This window comes from Myotis lucifugus, unplaced genomic scaffold (genome assembly GCF_000147115.1).
Source record: "Myotis lucifugus unplaced genomic scaffold, Myoluc2.0 scaffold_171, whole genome shotgun sequence".
In the NCBI taxonomy this organism is placed as follows: domain Eukaryota; kingdom Metazoa; phylum Chordata; class Mammalia; order Chiroptera; family Vespertilionidae; genus Myotis; species Myotis lucifugus.
Genome location: NW_005871219.1, coordinates 1,093,027 through 1,109,721, shown reverse-complemented (window position 1 = coordinate 1,109,721; position 16,695 = coordinate 1,093,027). Strand labels below are relative to the sequence as shown.

General features: G+C 38.1%; 1 pseudogene; it reads right to left on the bottom strand.

Moving 5' to 3' along the window:
- Nucleotides 1-15,139: 15,139 nt before the first annotated feature.
- Nucleotides 15,140-16,124, bottom strand: LOC102427450 (annotated as a pseudogene).
- Between the last annotated feature and the right edge of the window lie 571 nt (nt 16,125-16,695).

The window sequence follows — 16,695 nt, the reverse complement described above, 5'->3', positions numbered from 1 at the left end:
AAAAACATCAAGTATTTTATTACCCATCTTGATTATTGATTTTTAGTTCTGTATTGCTACTGTTATTTGAAATTTGCTGTGTGACAGTCAAAAATGTCATTTTGCATACATTTTGTACTTTCTTGAGAGCAAAATATTAAATATGATTTGAAAGAAAAGATTCCAGAGTCTACAATGAGATAAAAATTGGAGCCTCTATGAAATTTTATATACTAATCATCTTATAAACTTAAATTCTGAAGAGTTTAGATAAATGGTACCAAAAGCAAGGGCATTCAGAGATATCTAACTTCTTTCTTCCCAATGTTCTGATACTTAAATATGAGTAACAACCTTACATTGAGAACCTTTATAGATTATGTTTATAAGCATCTATATTAAATTTTTGAAGTATTGATTAAATTTATCTCTACATAATGTTGAATACCGAGAGGTTTAATGTAAAAACATAAATCCCTTGTTGCCATGAATTATATAAACTAAGATAAAATAACTAAATGCAAAGATAACTAGCAAAGAACAGATATTTAAAAATACTTAAAGCTTATAAAAATTCTCCTAAACAAATGTGTTGATATAATATAAGAGTAAAATGAATAGAATATAGTATAACTTCTTTAATGAGATATACTTACTAAACCTCATTCATAAACAGTGGTGGCCAAGAAGAATTGTTTCCTGTGTTCCAATTATGGGGACTAGGTTCTTATATTGAATACAGACAGATCTCATATGCAACTAGAAACAAAGGAAGGAATGGAAAACTGCATTGAAAGATAAGGAGTAAAAGAATCATCAATATCAGCATGGAGCAGTCTAGTAAAACGTTTGAAAGAGGAAGGCCTGATGAAATGCAAATACAAATGTCCCTGAAAAATTAAAAGTAAGAAGGCTTGAAATGTTCAGAGAACAAATGTAAACAAACTATGATCATAGGGTATTTCAAAGAGAACTGAGCATGGTATCTGAATATAAAGAAAGACTGGGAGCTGAATGGGCTGGTCTGACACTCACATGTGCCATTTTATTATTAGGGAGGAAGATTGTCTCTGCAAAAGCAACCTGTGAGGAGTAAGAGTCCCTAGCCCCACACCAGATCCCTAACCCAGGGTGCCAGAGCTGGGAAGAGAAGTTCCCCAAAGTACGGGTTATAAAAACAAGCAGGGATTGTGGCTGAGTGACACAGAGGCTGCTGGAGACCCAGGTGTTCCATTTAAAGGTTGACACATGAACCTACTCAGACTCCCAGAACCTGGCAGCTTTAGGGGACCCAGACACATACAAGGAGGAACTTAATTGTCTGGCATCAAGGCAGGGACGAGAGGGCAGCTTTCTCCAAGACAGGGGTGCTTGCAGGAATCATTGTTCCTGTGCTGGGACCTCCCTTGTTCCAGGGCTGACTGGCAGCCATATCTGAGTCTCCATCAGCCTGGAGCACAAGGTATATTCCCTCCTGGGGTTTCCCTGAGACCCCTACCCCATCAAATTTGCAGCCCGACCCAAGCTGTTTGCAGTAGCTTTTCCATATGAATGGCCTGTCCAGGATCAGGCTTCAAACTTTGCTAAAATCTCTCAAATAAGCTTCAGCTGGTGACAGTGTGCCCTAAACCTATCAAGACCCAGCACTAGCACCAGCCTGCTTGGCTTCACAGCTGGGCCTCACCTAGACACCTCCAAGCCCAAATACAAATAGCAAGTAGCAGCCATCTCCAGATTCTGCTGTAGTTCCTGCTGGGTGGCTCCAGGCAGTGGCTGGCTTTGCACCTCACAAGAGGCCCTAGAGCCAGTGCACCTAGTGGACAGCTTCAGACCATAGGACATTACAACTCTACACAACCACAAGTGACATATTCAAGAACACCAAAACCCCACTGAAGCAAGTCCTGCTCCATGGGGGTGTCTCCTGAACAGCAGTTCTCCAGCTATAGTTGCAGCTGGTCCTTATAGCCATTGGCCTAGAGGTCAACTCCTCCCAGTAATTACAATAGCAACCAAGGCTCAACTACAAGTCTGTGCTTGCAGCCCACCCAGGGGCACACCTAGAGTTCCCAGCTCAGGTGACTAGGGAGGCTGAGCTACTGTAGGACACCTACTATACTCTAGCAATTCCATGAGACATAACAGCTCTACCTAATACATAGAAACATGAAGCAACCAAAATGTGGAGACAAAGAAACATGTCACAAATGAAAGAAATGGAAGCAAGCAAACTACTGGATACAGAATTGAAAAACCATGGTTATAAGGTTACTCAAGGATCTTCATGAGATTTTCAAGGATATTAGAGAGAATGTCAAAAACATGAAAAAGGACCATTCAGAAATTAAGCATACACTAACTAAAATAAAAAAAATAATTCACAGGGATTCAACAATAGAATAGAGGATTCTGAGAATCAAATCGGTAATATGAAATATGAGGAAGCAAAAAACACTCAATCAGAAGAGCAAAAAGAAAAAAGAATACAAAAATATGAAGGTAGTGTAAGGAGCCTCTGTGACAACTTGAAGAGTACCAACATTCGCATTATGGGGGTGCCAGAAGGAGAGGGGAGAGAGCAAGATATTGAAAACCTATTTGAAGAAATAATGACAGAAAACTTCCCTTACCTGGTGAAAGAAATACTTATAAGTCCAGGAAGCACGGGGAGTCCCAAACAAAAGGAACTCAAAGAGGCCCACCAAGACATCATAATTAACATGTTAAAGACAAAGGGAGAATCTTAAAAGCATCAAGAGAAAAGCATTTAGTTATCTACAATGCAAGCAAAAGTGAAAGTTCTAGCTATGAGAAATTTCAACAACATATCCCATGTGAAAAGATTGTAATGAGGCCAAAATCACAATCTCTTGCTTTGAAAATCAAGCATATGTTGATACAGAAAAAAACAAAACAACCCTTTGCTCCAAAATATTGATAGGCATAAGGATTGACAGGATTTTTACAATAAAAATGTACAATTCTGCACCTTGAAGAAGTTCTCCAGAACTAACATAATAACTTCTAGTTTGACTTGAGAAAAGTGACAGAACTCTTAGACTGTTTTCTAGTTGTAATAACTGCAGAATCACCTGACTAAAATCCTAAAAAAAGATAAATTCTAAAAAGAATAACAGTATCAGTTTTTTTTTTTTACATTGCACTTATTCCTTGGAGAAAAATTACTAGTTATTTGATGGTATTTCATACAGTTAAATACAATGGACTTGAAATTACTGACAGTCAATTATTTTTGAATGGTCAACTGATAGAAAAATAATTATTTCTTCTAAAAATGAGTAACTGAATAAATTGGATAATTGGAAGGGGTTTCCTTTTTCAATGCCGCATCTTTGGTGGGGGACAAATCATTGTAGCTCTTGCTTAGAATGTAGAATGATCACATATTCTTAGTTGGGAGAAGACCTTTTGGCAACCCATCCTTTCACTGAATACATGTGTCATATATAAGTCTATTATGCATCCTCCCTCTTTTATACTTAAATAGGAGATATGAAATTCATTTCTTCTGTACTTGTAAAATGAATAAATTTCTCTGTACAAAACCAATGGAAAAGATCTCACAATGTTTAATAGTATCACAAGGACAATGTACTGCTGTAATACTTTTAGTCTGAAGTAGATAAACTCAAATTATAGTTTAACCTCCTGTAATAAGAACCATTCCACTTTGAAAACATTTTTTGCAAAATTAAAAGAGATAGTGGGTTTTAAGGGCATGAAGAGAGGCTCTGCTGTGTTTCCACTCATTGATGGTGAAAAAATGCCCAAAATCGCATACATGGACAGCCGTTGATATACAGAATAAATACTCAGTGAGAACTAATATATGCAGAAGTTAATGTTAATGAACATAAAATATGTGACAAACTAAACAAAAGATATTAATGAGTTAGATATACATCTGCAAAGGAACTCATCCCTTTAATCTATACAAGGCCGCTAAGATATTTATGCCAATACAAGTTAATTTTGCTTAAATAAGAAATCAAATATGAGGAGATACCACACATGATCTAAATCATCCTCACACACAAACACTCATGTATGTCATATAGCAAAATAATTTTGTCTGAGTACATAATCAAATCAGTACATAACACAACAAACATCTAACTTACAATAAACCCTACATTTAACCATCTGACAATGACAAATGTGAATGCTAGGTTTATAAAAGACAAAGTAACCACATTCTATAGAAAATGGACTGTAGTCTTAGAAAGATCTGCTTTCAAATATAGAGTCCACTATTTAAAATCTGTAGATTTTTTATATTTTACTTAACCCCTCTTTATCTCAGATTTCTTGTCTGTACATCTTTACATCTAATAGGATTATTATTAAGGTTTAATGAGATCCTATATGCTTTAATATTGTGTGTCCATATATAGCAGAAACAACATAATGTAAGCTTTTAAAAGTGAGATTTTGTATAGAGTAATTTTCTGAAATTCTCATGGCATTTATTTTTAACTAAAAATAAAATCTTGTGTATGAACTTTGGCAACAGAAAAGTATATAGACTAAGCCTGGCTTTCTCTCTTTACTGTGGTCAAAGTACCTAACCCATCTGAGTCTTAGTTTTCTCATATGCAATTTGTGGATAAAATATTTTAAAAGTTCTTGAAACAAAAAAGCACCTGAAATGAATGCTCAATAAATTTTAATTTGTTTTATTTATGTCATCCCGAATCTGCAGCTTTAAAAAAATTGTGAGTCAAATTTATCTTTTATACATTTCTCTGTTATTCATTCATTGTCCCTGTACTTACATGTTTGCTGAAAAAGGAAGTGGAGAATAAAGCCCAGAAATTATGAGATACTGCTCCAAGGATTGGTTTGTTGCAGAAACACTGGTAAAGTAGGATGAAAATTATTTCTAAAGAGAAAATTTCATTTAAAAGGTACTAGATATTCATGGTTACACCAATAAAAAGGCTCCTTGACAAATATATATATATATATATAATTTTTTTTTTTGTCGGAGCAGGGAGGCCATCAGCATACCCTTTTTGTCACACACACTTGTAGAACAAATAATCTTTCCTTGTCTGGAGAAGTTCAAACAGTGGTGAAATAATTAAAAGCAAATTGTTCACCTTAGAATTTTAAACCTTACATTTCATTAAAAAAATATGTTGCCCTAACAGCACAGTGACCTCTAGGAGTGGAAAGCTTTAGATCACTGGTGAAGGTTCGGCTGGCCTTCCCTTCTTTCTGCCCCAGGCTGTCTGGTTCTCCCAGGCCCAGTTTGCCAGGAGCCAGAAAGGTTTCTTTCCTCAGAATGGGACTGGAAAGGCCATGACCCCTGTGCAGAGAGGCACCCTGTATTGTGTGTGAGTCTTACAAGATCCTAAGGTAATCTGAGAGCAGGGGTTGGAAGGTGCTATAAGCAGCTACCAAGACAGATCTGTGCAACAGCCGAGTTGAGTACTCATGACAGAAGCTCAGATTACTCCTCAAATATTAGGAGGATATATAAGTTCTTCCGGCTACTCAACATGGTGTGATTGAATAACTAGAACATTTTATATCCCTAAGTCTTTTAGGCCCCTGTGATTCCGTATTGAATATGGTCTCAGAGATATAAAAATAAACAAAGAAGTCACAATATGGTCAAATTAGAGCAGGAAAGAGAGAGAGAGAGAGAAAAAAAGACAGATGAAAATGACTTAAGTAATGACCAGTTCCACAGTAGTGGCAACATATACAAAATGCCAGAAGAGCAGAGGGAAGATGTCAAAGTGGTGATTTTTGAACAGTGTTTTGGAAGTTGAAGTGATAAAGAAAATGTTGAAAAAAGGCACAAGCTCTTCTGAGCCAGTTTTGCTCAGTGGATAGAGCATTGGCCGCAGACTGAAGGGTCCCGGGTTCAATTCTGGTCAAGGACATGTGCCTCAGTTGCAGGCTCGATTACTGGCTCAGGTCAGTGAGTTTGCTGGAGGCAGCCAGTCAATGGGTCTCTCTCACATCAGTGTTCCTCTCTCTCTGTCTCTCCCCCTTCCCTTGCGCTCTCTCTAAAAATCAATGGGAAAATATTCTCAGGTGAAGATTAACAATAAATAAATAAGTAAGTAAATACATAAATAAATGTGAATTTATGGAATGGCATGATGTACTCAGGAAATAATGAGTACACCAGTGCAAGCAGTATACAGCCAACAAATCAAAGGCAACATAACTTAAAGGACAAAAGTGCTAAAAAATAGTGATTCAAGGAAGTAAGTATTATGGGACTAAGAGCTCATGATAAAAATGTAAGTTTTGGATTCAAACAGCCTAAGATATTTAACAATATTCTGGAGACCCCAACTTACTCTTCTATTAAACAGGAAAAAATAAGGTGCTTTTATCTAGAATTTCTATGTGACTCCAAATTTGAAATCATCAACAGTGACAGAAGTAGATTTTTCAGGGACATCTACCTGAATGTTAAAGATTACAGTGTTAGCCTGGCTGCTGTGGCTCAGTGATTGAGCATCGGCCCAGGAACCAAGAGGTCACGTCAGGGCACATGCCAGGATTGGGGCTCTATCCCAAGTAGGGGGCATGCAGGAGGCAGCCAATCCATGTTTCTCTCTCATCGATGTTTCTATTCAAATGTACAAATTAGAGTCATCTATATGAGAATGTGAAATTAATTCAGTATAAATGTAAATAAACTAGCTGCCAGGAGCGAAAGTAATGAATGCCCAGATTTTCCTTTATGGATTTCCTACTACAATAAGCATATGTTTTGGTAGTAAACAGGCAGTCATTGTGCTATGTAGAAGGTATGTTGTGGGGAAGAAATGCCATTGATTTAGAAATTGAATCATGGATAGGATTCAAATGTGTCTACACTCCGAAACATTTCAAGAGAGAGAGAGAGAGAGGAGTAAAGCCTCCTCACCACCCTTCAAACAGCTTACATTCCAGTGGATAAAGAGAAATCATTAAAAGTAAAAAAATAGTAAATTTTATAGTATGTTAAAAGGGAATGAGTGTTATGGTAAGAAATTAGAGAAGGATGAGGATGATGAATCAATGTGCCTGTAGAATTGCAATTTAAATAAGATAGTCAGGGCAGATTTCACTGAGAAAGTGACATTTAGCAGACATGAAGGAGGTGATGAAGTTAGCCATGCAGATATCGGAGGGAAAGCAACCTAGACAAAGGGGAACAGCCATTGCAAAGGCCCCAAGGAGGGAGCATGCCTATTTGGTTGAAAACAGGAAGAAGGCTAATGTGGCACGAACAGAGTAAAGAAGAGGGCGGGTATAAGATATGATATCAGATTGCACATGGTTTTGTAGACCATTTTAAGGGTTTTAAATTTTAAGGTGCTGCAGGTAGAGAGTTTTGAATGGTGAGGGGAGATGATCTGATTTAGGTTTTAAAAGCACCTAACTACTGTGCTGAAAACAAACAGTAAGGGATCAAGTATTAAGTTAGGCAGACTAAGGAGAAGGCAAGTGTAAAAATAAAGGCAGGAGATGATGGTGGCTTCGAACAGGATGACATATTGAGAAGTGATTGAAATTTATGTTTTAGTGGAGCCCACATAGAGCCAAATCTACCTTTATTGTTTATTTTTAAAATTCATTCATTTCTTCAACTTATTTAATTGATTATCAAGAATTTACTAAGCATTTATTGTAAGCAAAGTACTGTATACATTAAATATTATTCTAAAATTTTAGACTGTCATTGTGTCACTTGCCATCTCTCCTTTCTCACCACTCATTACAATAAAGTATCCCTAAGCCCTTGGTTTCAATCTATTGCTTACACTGAAAAACATCTATGAATAAACCAGGATAAGATAAGCTATAACTCTGATAACTGCTACTTAACAGATAATACATTGGGGCAACTGCAAGGATTAGGAAAAGAAGAGGAGAAACCTCATTAGGCACCCAGAATGCAGGCCTCCCTAGTCAAGTGGAAATGGAACATCCAGGAGCCAGCTGGCCTAGTCCTAGCAGGATTCTCAGTTTTACATGAACAAGGGGCAGCTATCCCTATGGGGAAAACTTTCTCTCCAGCTCCACCATCCTAAAGCTGCTAAGTGCATCCCTCAATTTCCTTAAATGCCTCTACCTACTTCAGTGATACTTTGGTTAAGTAGAAACATGATGATGTTCCTTAGGCTACTGCAGCTCTGTGGGCACAACTCAAGGCGATCCTTAGAGCTTCAACCAAAACGCCCCTTGAGAACCAGGCTACATTTTTACTAAATCTTGGACAGTTGCCAATGGCTCAGCTGTATGGTCTACCACCTGGGAGATCACAGATTGGCGTAGTAAAGACACCTACCTAGGACTGCAAACTACGGGGTGGAATTGTGGCTGGTCATCAGATAGTCTGAGTCACTCCTGTAGGCGCCCACAGTAAGAACCTGTTCTCTGACAAGATCAGCTGGAATCAAGATGCTGATCAAGCCTGCACCAGCCAAATCATCACTACTGACTACTGCCTGAATTCATCATCATAGCAAACACGGCACCACATCCACCATCATAAACTGGACACATCGTGAACAACTCCATGTTCCTGATGCAGAAGCTGCTGCTGTATGCCAGACTTTTAACAGTAGCCATAAATTGGTGTATTGGCACAGGGTATAAGAGGCTGAACTCTACATATTGCTTCTCAAAAACTGTGAAGGGTCTATCATGAAAACTAACAAGCTAGCAGGTTTCCTGAACTATAATGTCCATAGAGTAATGCAAAGAGGGCTAGTGACAACTGTATACACATTGGTTATGTTACAGGAAAACATTCGTAAGCTTAGGGAACCTGGATATTTTCTGTTTGTTTGTTTTTATTAATCCTCACCAGAGGATATTTTGCCATTGATTTTTAGAGAGAGTGGAAGGAAGGGAGAAAGAGAGAGAGAGGAAAACATCGATGTGAGAGAGATACTTTGACCGGCTGCCTCCAGCACATGCCCTGACCTGGGGCTGGGGATTAAACTTACAACCAAAGTACATGCCCTTGATTGGAATCAAACCTGGGACCCTTCGATCCGAGGGCTGATGCTCTACCCACTGAGCCAAACCGGCTAGGGCAGAACTTGAATATTTCATAATGGGAAATGTTTGTCCCATCTTTATTGCAGAGGCATACATTGTCTATATCATAATGGACAGTGAACAAACCTGCTCTCCATGCCAGAAAAGGGCTATGTCCCTGTCTTCCAAGACTATTCACTATACAAACACTCTTGAAGAGGTATTCTGAAACGAAAGAGCAGATAATTCCTCTGCTCACAAAAATGCATAGAAACCTGAGAGAGCCATGAAGAACTGTCTCCCAACAGCATTGACTGCACTTGCTCTTGGAAAATTGACTATATTGGACCTTTTTTCCCCTCCCAGGGCTACTGTTGCTACTTCACTGCTGTTAACACATTTTCAGATTACAGTGGCACTGTTAGTAGTTTAATCAGCCAACTCTGGCCACATCATTTTGGCCCTTGAAACATAACTGTGTCATATATCAGCTTCTGGACTATCTACAGTCTGACAATAGCGCACCTTTTATCACAAAGGTCACCCAGAATAGACTGAAACCAAGTTATTTGACAAACAGTTGATGTTCCCTGCTGTCCACAGGCATCTCCATTGTCAGGGACTGGAAGAGCCACCTCAAAAAGCAATTCAGAAAGATTTCTGATCTTATTTCCTTCATCTCCTCTTGGTCCCCACATCTAAAGAGGGTGGTTTTGTCATCGAATGCATCTGTCCACAGAAATGGTTTATCCCTTTTGACCATCTCCTGGATAATAATCAGAATGAAAGAGGTGAGAGTTATATAGGCCTATTTTGAACACTTGGGATTCTATTCTGACCATTCCTGAATATGACACACTATTCTTTACCCTAACAACAAGCCCCAGTCAGTCTGGTAGTATATTATACCTTCTAGGTGGCAACCCAATTATGAAGGGCCCTAGGCCCTAGGGAATTCAAACTTAATTGTAGTTCAGTTTCCTTTATACTATAGTTAGATTAACATAATCCTAGGTCATAAGTATAATGAACACTGAGTTGACTATTCATCCATCTCCCTTCAGTGACCCATGAGGGCATTGTGGAAGGAATACCTTAGACCCTGGAGGTGGGAGAGAGGAGGAACAAGGAATGCTCCTTTACCATTACCAATTCTACGTGATATATTAACAAATATATCTTGTTTAAATCTTCTTGATATGAATTCATATGTATCTCCTGGATCCCATCAACCTTGGGTTATAGGGTGTACAGCAATCAAAGTTGCAGCAATTCAGTGACTTTTCCCATGTTACTTAATCAAACTAATGGAAAATGGTGATACAAATAAAGCTTAGCAACAAATTTCAAAGAGGAGAAAGGGGTGCCTTCAGTTACATGTTTTTATGTGAGGAATAATGGGCCGTAGACTATCTTCTCATTGGGGGGTTGCTTTTTGGCCCATCTATAATTAATAATTCCTCTGTAATTATTGGCAGTGACACCAAAGATTAGCATGTCAGTCTAAACTCCCTTGTGTGGGTCATAATGGATAATTGACTGGTCTTACACTTATCCTAGCTTACTAAAATAAGAACTACTAGTATTTATTCAAAATTGGCTGAGTCTAGGACTCTGGGGGCATAACTGAGATCAATAGTGCAGTTGTTCTTATCTGGCTGTTTAAATCCTATTAATAGTTGCCTTAATTAAATACTTTATGAGACAAATTGAATGGTTTGACCTCAACCTCTATCAGTCAGATTAATCAGAATGGCCAACAAGGTAGCCAACTCACGAAAATTCACCAAAAGCCACGACAATGTATGTGGTAAGCAAAATAATGGCCTCCCAAAGATGTCCACCGTTTAAACCCTGGAAATTGTTACATTATATTGCTGAGGGGAATTAAGGTTACAGATGAAATTAAGGTTACTAATCAACTGACCTTACAATATGGGGGTTACCCAGGATTATCTGGTGTTTCCACTTTAATCAGAGGGATCTTAAACATGGAAAAGGGAGGCGGATGAGGCCACGTCACAATAATGTGGTGTGAGAAACACTAAACTGTCCATTGCTGGCTTTGGACATTGAAGAGGCCCAAGAGTGAAGGCATGCGATGGCCTTCAGGAGCTGGAAAAGACTAGAAAACAGATTCTTCCCTGGAGCCTTGAAAAGACACACACCCTGTTGACACCTTGATTTTAGCCCAGTGAGATCCATTTTATATGTCTGACTCCCAGGACTGTAATATATAAATATGTGTTGTCTTGAGGCACAAAGTTTGTGGCAACCTGTTAGACCATCAATAAGAAACAAACACAGTGTAGAGTTCAAAGGTGGAAAAGACACTTTCCCTTGACCATATGGTGCTCCTACAGCTTTTACAAATGCACCAAAAATGCAAGACCCTATTCTATCTTTTCCTGGTCCATTGCTCAAGATTGTTTTTGCAGCAATGAACCTTGAGGGATGAGATTTTATATCTTTCTGGAACAACAAGTAGGCAGATTTCCATAGCTAAGTGTTCCTCAGCTGTAACATATACTCCCTGTGCATATAGCACCTCTGTGGCCCACAGCGCTTGGGAGCAAGGGACCTGATGCAAACATGCTTATTGATGCTCCATGCTGCTTGCTGTGCTGTAACTAATACATGCCTCTGATCTAAGGGTTTCACATGTTTTGCCAGGATCCCTGAAGCAATAATAGGCTGAGGCGTTAGATTGTAAGTAGGATAAAATCAAATACCAGACCTGACACTCTCTGGGTAATAGAAAAGAGCATCCCATACTTCAATATGTAAATTTCATTCTCCACGTAACACAGATTAGGGATATAGAAAAAAGTCATATAGCATTTTAAAATTCCAATAGTTTTCTTACTGTTCCTGTATGCCCAAGGGATAATATGCATAAGTGGTGAAGAGCCACTTACAAGTTCCTGAGTCTGGTTCTTCTATTTATTCGTTGTGTGACCTTGAGCAAGTTATGTAACTCATCTGTCAAATGGGAATAGCAATAGCTACCTCACAAAGGTTGTTGAGATATTAAATGAGTTAATACATGTAAAGTGATTAGAAAAGCTGACACACAGTAGCACTTAATGAATTTTAAATATTTTTGTTACTAATTGCATTTCAGTGACATTTGGTCAGGAATGATGAGCATCCAAGGGATGGGAAAGAAGGAACAATTGTTCTTCTAATTCCAAACCACCCACTATAACAATTTATTTATAACAAATAAGAAATGGATATAATTTAAAATAATGTTTTATAATAATATTTAAGGAGAGTATCAAATATTGAGTCATATTTTAAATGAAGTCACTCAAGATGGGTCTCAAAAACAGTATTTATTCAAGAAATCTGCTTCTGTATTTGTGCTATATAGTATTCAATGTATTTGAGTAAAATATCTGATTAACACTATAATTTAATTTATTTAGAGAAGCTATAATACTCTAAAACTATTGATATAAAGATATTTATTCACAGGAGTAAATAAAATAATTGTGAAGTTGATGAAATGACTACCTAAGCCATTTTAAAAGAGAAATATATTTTTTCTTCTTTTCATTGAATGTTTAAAACTCTCCTTCAAGCCCTTGATAAATCTATTGATCTGTGAAACACAGTGTACTACAGGGAAAGAATTCAGTTTACATTATATATCAAATGATGAGATGAATAATGATTATAGCATTTGGTAATTAAACATCTTATAAACCTTTTAACTGATTGACAAATTAAGGTCAAACATACTGTTTTGTCATTCTCATATTAATGATATAAACAATAATGTTAAAAATATAGAAAATAATATGGCATAAGAAACATGAAATATTTAAAGATAAAATATATGAAATATCTAGCTCATTACTCACTGTATATGTAACATGTCTTCTTTTTAAAGTGCAGATTTGTTTTCTATTCTTAAATGTTTTGCTTTTAAAGTTGTTACAGAACATTTCAAATCACTTATTTGGATGTATAGAGGAGAAAATGTGGGAAATATTAACTATAATCAGTAAAGATTAAGTACTGATTATAGAGAAAGAAATCACCTGCATCTCAATTTACAGTATTTTCACAAATTATATTTTAATAACATAACAATGAAATCCTATGCAGAAATGAAAGCAAGGATATATTAAATCTTTATTACTGAGAATGCTTGACCAATGGGGCACCAGATTAATTGTATTTAGCAGAAAATTGCATACTAATTAGAGAATTGCATCTGGTTAAGAATTTAATAAATTTTTTCCATTTTAATTTTTTCTTATTTCATGAAAAATACATATTCATTGAACAAAGTTTAAACCATACAGAAAATTTACATAAGAAAATTAAAATATTATAACTATGTCCTAGAAATAAATACTGGTAATAGTTTGGTGTGTATATAAAATTTTTCTAGTAATTTTCTTATAAGTAATTTAACTTATATATATATATTTGAAACAGTGTTTTGTAACCTGCATTACTGACTTAACTAGCATTGCCTAGATAGGCTATAATTTAACCAGCTTCTCTCCCCATGGTTATTTAGACTGATTCTTCCTCTGTGATATGAGGAAACAAGAAACCGTATATCTAATTGCCTGATATAGGACTACAAGAAGTTGAACCAGATGTTTTAAATCTATTTTTCCACTCCCTGCAAAATCCCACCAAAAGTGGGTTTTATCAGTGTGGGTAAATTGTGTGTGTACATGCGTGTGTGTACATGCGTGTGTGTACATGCGTATGTGTGTGTGTGTGTGTGTGTGTGTGTGTGTGTGTGTGTAGGGATAGGTGCTGAAAAGAGTGGAGGAACACTTTCCGTAAGGAAACTTCTCAGAAACATAGGAATCTTTCTGTCATAACCTAAGCATGTAACCAGCTACTATGTAATTCTTTAATTTTTATAAATTATTTTCAGAAGACAAAGGACCCAGAAACCATTTTTCTATTCTTTTAATAACCTTTTTGAACTCTTGAAAGATACACTCCCATCCCTGTCTTCCCCTTCAAGCTCCTCGGTCCTCTCCCCTAAGTGGATCCTGCATTATGCAAATAGAGATCACTGTAAAGTGAAAGTCTGGTTAGGGTCCAAATCCTCAAATAATGATTAAAATGAGTATATTAGCATATTTATAGCCCGAAGTAACAAAATAATTTAAATAAAAAAGGATTAAGTAGAAAAAAAGTTACTATCTCACTTGCTCAAGTGGTAAGAAGGGCTCCAGGTATTATAAATAATTAATCAAATACCAAATTTATTTATATGTTTAATGAATTTATTTAACATTATTTAATATTTATTAATTTAATAGAATATAAATAAACAAGTTCTGGCAAGGGAATGGAATTATCATAATTGGCCTAAACTAGTCAGTATCCACCAGTGGGAGCTAAGGATAGGGTCAGTTTCCCATGAAGCATATGCTATGTGGAGTAATAAGTTATCTCTGAACAACATCAGTGTTCTGTTAGTGGAGAGGACATGTTGGAGTAACAACCAGTAGTGTTTCCTTCAATTACAGTGACAGGTCGAGACTGGCCCAATGTACACCTGTTTTCTATGGTAAATGATAATAGAATCCTTTTTTATCATGAAGTGTCCTGGATGATGTATATAATGTGGTCTAGGTATAAGGTGTATATTTTTAAGATTTCGGAATTGAGTTATAATGCATCTTTTTTATAATTACATAAGAAAATTGCTAAACCTGTAGTGGAAATAAAAAAGTGTCTGAATGCATGGTCAGCTTATAAATTTTTAAAGTAATTATGAAACGATTCTTTTCAATTGACTGAGAAACTAATTACACAGCATTCTTACCAATTCTTCCCCCTCTGCCCCCCCGCCTCCCCCCGCCAGCCAAGCAGCAGCTTTATTAGTGATACCGGAGTCTTTAGATATCATACAGTGTATGTGGAATATTCCTCAGGGCTCCAGGGAATGCCTCCAGGTGTCCAGGACAATACTGTGTGGAATGACATAAATAAAGCTTTGGTGAACAGGTTTTCAGGAGAGTGCATGTTAATAGTGATAGACAGATAATGCACACACTCTCAGCATGAATTCAGTTGTGGGCCAAGAGGGTAACTTCTTCAGTGATTAGACATTGGGCTGCTCTGGGTCCAGCAGCAGCAGGAGGAGGAGCGTCTAGAGCTGAGACTCAGCTTGGCCCAGTCGGTTCATCTTCATCGACAGATACCTACCTTTGCCTTCCTCAAAGCCCTTCTAGTCCTAGGTCCTGGGCAGAAGCTGGGGCACAGGCAGCAACTTGCCCTCGTAGCTTAGGGACACTTGGTGAAGAAGGCACTCGCTAGCCGGTAGCGCTTCTCCAAGTTGTCCACCACAGGCTCAGTGCCCAAAAGAACATAGGTTTCTATGGATGTATTATTGCTCCTGAAGTTCATGTGCCCAAAGATGGTGATGACATACCCTTTCCTGATCTTGTGAAAGTTACTGGCGTCCACAGAAGCCGTGACCACGCTGGTCCTGCAGTGAGGTGAAGCCACGATTCCCATACATCCTCCATGAGCTTCATGATGACACCTCCACACACAAAGCCATGCAGCTTACAGTCCGCAGGCCCCACCAAGTGGATCAATCTAGACTGGCTATAGCAGACCGTATTCAGCTCTGGGTTTGGGGCCGGTTGGATGTCCTGGTTGCTCCACTGAGTCTCCATGTGCTCCCGTTTCTGCGCCTCCTACAGCTTGCGGCCCTCCTCCTCCTTCTCCTGGAGGGAGTACACAACTCTTGCACACTTCTCAGCAATAGGGGCACATACCAAGGGTGACCCTGGAGGTCGGTTTTTAGTACCTGTGATAATGCTTCTGGACATCACGTTGACCTGTACTTCCAGGAGTGCTTGGAGGTGCAGGTGATTTCAGAGCTGACAGGCGCCACCTCGCCAGTGCACAGGAGCGACAGGAAGCCCATGGGCGGGACCTGGGCCAGGGCAGCCAGCAGCACTCCTGGTTCTGGCTCCTAGGGTGCCAGGTGCTGATGATGGGCCTGGCCTCCTCGAACATCTTCAGGATGGTTCCTCTGTGGACGTTCCTGGCCACATTGCCGCTGTCTGGCCACATGGCCCAGGACACCTGGATGGCAGGCAGGTGTCCGCTGTGGCGCCCAACATGCTGGCAGAGGTGGGTGGGCTGCCGAAGGACAGCGTAGGTGTCTGGCAGGCCGGGGCCTCTTACCAATTTACTTATTTATTTTTTAAATTTATTATCTTTATTGTTGAAAGTATCAAAGATGTCCCATTTTTCCCCATTTACCCCTTCTAGCCCATCCCACCTTCACCACACTATTGTCTGTGTCCATGGGTTATACATACATGCATATAAGTTCTTCAGTTAATCTCCCCCCCACCCCACTCCCTTTGAGATTCCTCAGTCTGTCCCATGCTTCTATGTCCCTGGATCGATTTTGTTAATCAGTTTATTTTGTTCTTTAGATTCCAAGTATGAGTGAGATCATGTGATATTTGTCTTTCTTTCTTAAACAGATTTAATGTATTCTTACTTACCAACATTTTCATACCTTAATCCATGTTTTGCCATTTGAAAAAAGAAAGGTGATTTATTTTAAAATGCATTTTATAATTTAGAAGTTAACTCATTTAGACTATGCTAGCTTCCAAACATTTAATGAGTGGCAAACTGCACCATAAACCTCTTTATGCTTAAAAATATACTGTTTTGGGA